Source organism: Prunus persica, chromosome G4, assembly GCF_000346465.2.
Source record: "Prunus persica cultivar Lovell chromosome G4, Prunus_persica_NCBIv2, whole genome shotgun sequence".
Classification (NCBI taxonomy): Eukaryota; Viridiplantae; Streptophyta; class Magnoliopsida; order Rosales; family Rosaceae; genus Prunus; species Prunus persica.
This window is the reverse complement of record NC_034012.1, coordinates 16,039,032-16,043,854: the sequence shown is the minus strand read 5'-3', so window position 1 is coordinate 16,043,854 and position 4,823 is coordinate 16,039,032. Positions and strand designations below refer to the sequence as shown.

The following is a 4,823-nucleotide window of genomic DNA, read 5'->3' as shown; positions in this document are numbered from 1 at the left end:
ACCTGAGCATTGTGTGGGGGGTGGCAGGAGCCGTGTATATAAAATATGGAGCGAGGATAGTGGTGTGGCCGGTGGCGGTGTTGGCGTTGCCGGCAGTTAGGAAAAGAGAGATAGAGAGTTTTGAGTATTTTCTCGGGTTTTAGAATTAGGTTTATAAGTATCTTGAGTGATGAACGAAGCCATGTATTTTATAAGAGCCTCGGAGGCTAGGGTTTTGTAAAGAAGTACCTTGATACCTTGAGTCCATTAAGGATTTGATTGGGATCAAATCTCCTATCACATCCCTAATTTGATGATGATAATATCTCCTTATTAGGATAATATCTAAATTGGTGGTATGATCTTATTCAATAATGATAATATCTCATAATTAAGATATTATCCCAATTTTTACTATTAATTAATTGACCAAATAAATGGGCTCAATTAATTAACCTAGGAAATATTCATCTTATCCACGTGGCGTCTTGTAATTGGAAACGAAAATATTTGCTCCACACTAGGCCCCACCTAAAGTTGTAATTAAACTATAACCATAAGAGAGGCAATGTCTCCCACACACAGGAAATAGAAAGTCTAGAGGTAAACGCCACAACCGCATGAGCTATTTTATTACACCTTCTAGGCACAAAGGAAAATACCATATAGTCTAATTGTTGCCTTTACACCCAAATGTCGTGCACTATGCCATCTAAGATCACATTAATGCTAGCATAGCTTTGCAACGCATCCACGAGCAACTTAAAATCTAATTCAATTACTATATGTTGTGCGCTGTAATCAATTTCAACTTCCAAGCTCGCTCTAACTGCCTCAGCTTCAGCTCCAAGAGCATTCAGACACCGCTACCCACCAACCCCACCAGCCAGACGAAAACACCCAGAGTCATCCTTCAACACCCGACACCCTGCTCCAACCATACGATTGGCACTCCAAGCACCATCACAATTGAGTTTGAGAAATCCCAATGGAGGTTTTGTCCAGCCATCAAGGATCACTAGCAGCTTTCCACTCCCATCATAGCAAGAGAGACTACAAGAAGAGGCTGAGATAGTTAGAATAGAAGTTAACTACATGATGGAGCTCAATGAAGTTGAGAGCTCAAATAATTTTCACATAGCCATGTTCCCATTCTTTTTAATGGGACACGTGATTCCTTTCCTCCATCTCTCTAATGAGTTGGCTGCTAAAGGCCATATAATCTCTTTCTTGACGCCTAAAAAAGCTCAAATTCAGTTACAACATCTCAATTTCCACCCAGACCTAATCACATTGTCTCATCACTGTCCCTCACGTTGAAGGCCTCTATGAGGGAGTTAAGTTTTCCCTTAAGATCCCAACAGCTTTGATCTATTTGTTCTATGTTGCCGTGGATCAAAACCGTGACCAAACCCAAGCAATCCTAAAAGCCAGCATCCTCAACCATAAGATATACATGATTTTCTACTACTTTGTTCATTAGGTACCAGAATTCACAAGGAAACTTGGGGTTGGGATCAAATCTATTTACTACATCACTACAGCTGCAGTTGTGCATGCGTTCTCTATTGTGCTGGGGAAAATTACAGCCCCAGCCTTACTGGTATTATTATCGAGAAACAACTACGTGACCTGCATCCTGGATACCAATCACAAAATGTGGTACTGCTTCCTGGTCGTGAAATTCGCTCCATGTTAGTGTTATGGAAGCCGTTTGGATTAGGTGGGCTTACATTTTACCAAAGGTTCGCAAACGCATCACAAAAAGTGACGTGTTTTGCATAAGAACATGTAGAGAAATCGAAGGTCATTTCTACGATTACCTGAGCGCACATCACAAAAGGCCTATGCTTTTAACTGGACCAGTTTATGGGTTGGACGACTCGAACAAGAATAGCCCACCTTTAGAAGACATGTGGGCTAAGTGGCTTGGTGGGTTTGAGGAAGCAGGGACGGTGGTGTTTTGTGCATTTAGGAATCAATTGATCCTTGAGAAGGACCAATTCCAAGAGCTTGTGCTGGGGTTTGAGCTAACTGGGTTAACCTTTTTTTATAGTTTTCAAACCACCTGCAGCTTGTGCTACAATTGAAAAGGCATTTCCAAGTGGGTTTGAAGAGAGAGTGAAAGGGAGAGGGGTGGTGTTTGGGGGTTGGGTGCAACAGACAGCCATTTTGAGCTACCCATTAGTTGGGTGCTTTGTGAGCCATTGTGGGTTTGGATCTATGTAGGAGTCTTTGTTGAGTGACAAGTAGATTGTGTTGGTTCCAAACTTGTGTGACTAGATCATGAACACCATGATACTGGTGAAAGAGCTCAAGGTTGCTATAGAGGTAGAGAGAGAAGAAAATGGATGGTTTTCAAAGGAAAGCTTGAGTAAAACCAGTACAACTATGATGGATAAGGAAAATGAGTTGGGTGTTTCTCTGAAGAATAACCTTGCGAAATGGAGACGGATACTACCAGAGCCAGAATGAGCAGTTATATTGATAGGTTTATCCAGAATCTAAAATAGTTTTGTAAGGTTGTAAATTAGCTTTAGCCTCTTAACCAAGAAATCTCATGGTTTTGGTCTTTTCAATCTCATATTGTTGCTGTGTGTTGTAATATAAGTAAATAGGGTGAATTTCAATTATGTATTACTAGTATATTGATGTTAGTTTAGTACTCGTATTATTAGTTGGGTAAACTGCCGAATAACCCCTTGAAATTGTACATAACTATCAATTTACCCTCTGACCTTTTTTTAGTGAATTAAGGGCTCGAATCAAATTTTATTGTCAATGTTCCCCTCACCGTTAAAAGTCCCACATTTCATCCATTAATCTGTCCATTTGACTCACTTTGACTCTCTTTTGAGGTTTATTTTGGTCATTCCTCATGGATTGAATTACCCAGGTGAACCTCACTTCTCATTTTGCCCACCAAGGTTGGTCCTCCATTTGTTTCTAGAGATTTCCATCCATCTAGAGAGAGAGAGAGAGAGAGAGAGAGAGAGAGAGAGAGAGAAAGAGAAAGAGATGAGGACAAACTTACCTAGCATCGTTGACGGGTCACACAAAGGGAGTTCGGAGTTTGAATACAGCAATTCATGGATATTGCCATCATGAGTCTGCTACTGTGGAAAGGTTGCAAAAATTCAGATTTCTTGGACTTCTTCACATCCGGGACGAAGATTTTATGTTTGTGCGTGAGTGAGTTGAATTTTGAACTTTGGGTTTCAAATTTGCAGTATTGCATTTCCAAGTTTTAAAACACTGTCTTTGCAGAATCGTTGTCAAATGTGAGAGTGTGGTGACCCTGTTATGTGCAATAGATCTAAGCAAATAATTCCAGGACTGCTAAGGAGAATTAACAAGTTGGAAGCATGAAAAAAATAAAAAGAAAAAAGGGAATTCAAAGCTGAAAAACCCATGGTTTTAGGTGTCGTTGTGCATGTTTGGGGTTATTATGTGGTTGATTTTGAATGAAGATAAAGGCATCAATGGGCAGCTGTAGAAAGGGATGGGTAGTTGGCTTTTTGTAAGGGTTATAAAGGGATGGGTGCTTGTCATTTTATAAGGGTTAGAAAGGGATAGGTAATTGGCATTTTGTAATGGTTAGAAAGGGATGGGTGTTTGGGTTTTGTAATGGTTAGAAAAGGATGGGTGATTGGCAATTTGTAATTGTTAGAAAGGGATGTGTGATTGACCATTTGTAATGATTAGTAAGGGATAGGTGATTGGCTTTTTGGAAGGGTAAGAAAGGGTGTACAATTGGCTTCATTTTGAGTGTTGTGACCAATGTAATCAATGTATGAGTTGTTTTGGTGAATGAAAATGCAAGCTCTCATTTTTACAATTGAAATAGTAAGTGTCACACCAAATATATGAACTACACTTCAAAGTATTTCAAAATACAACAGTTGAATTCACAATACATTACATTAATAGCACTTCAAAATACACAGACACATTCCTTAAACAATCTTGTCCAAAATCCCTTAAACATACACATCCACAACATATAGCTTTGCTATCAGAGCTTGTCCAAATTCAATTCAAAAATACGTCTTCATCACTAAAGCTTTGCATATTAGCTTGTACAAAATCAGTTTAAAATGTACCCCTTAAAGAGTTGCAAATCAAAATGATCCACAAAACCCAAATAAACATCACAACTCTTCAACCATTCACTTCAAATCTCTGACTAAATTCTCCATGGCCTTATTTGTTTTGATGGAGATTTGAACCTAGGCCATTTTGGAGAAGTTACCATTGTTTGAAGTTGTGAACTTGAACCTTGAGGAGCTTGTGAACTTTGGCGAGTTGTGAAGGAGCTTGTGAACTTGAACCTTTCACATGTTGGGAACTTGAACCTTGAGCAGGTTGTGAACCAGCAAATAGATTGGTCTTCCTATGACTTGGGGGACATGGGCTCCTCTTCTCACCTATTGCAAGCATAGCTCCCTTAAGCCTTTAAAAGATACCACAATAATGCAATTATTGATCCAAAACATCAAGGTTTAATCCAAGTACTTACATTAAACTTTGGTGTGGCTTGAGTTTGTTGTTGTTCACTCACAACACTCTGCCTCTCACAACACCTCTACCCTTGACACCAACCGTTCCACTTGCATTGGCACTAGCAGCATCAACACCTCCATTAACAGTTATAGCTCATCTTCCCCTCACAGCTCATCTTCCCATCATACTGCCTCTTGCTCTAGCACCTCTAGGTTGCCCCTTCATTGTCAATAACAACAAATCACATGTTAACATAGCAAAAACAACAAATCATATGTTAACATAGAAATATCATCAAGCATGGTTTGCACCAATACAAATTGAGGCAATAAAGTTTAGAA

The 4,823-nt window shown here is 39.5% G+C and overlaps 1 pseudogene; it reads left to right on the top strand.

The window, feature by feature from the left end:
* LOC18780371 lies at positions 968 to 2,492 on the top strand (annotated as a pseudogene).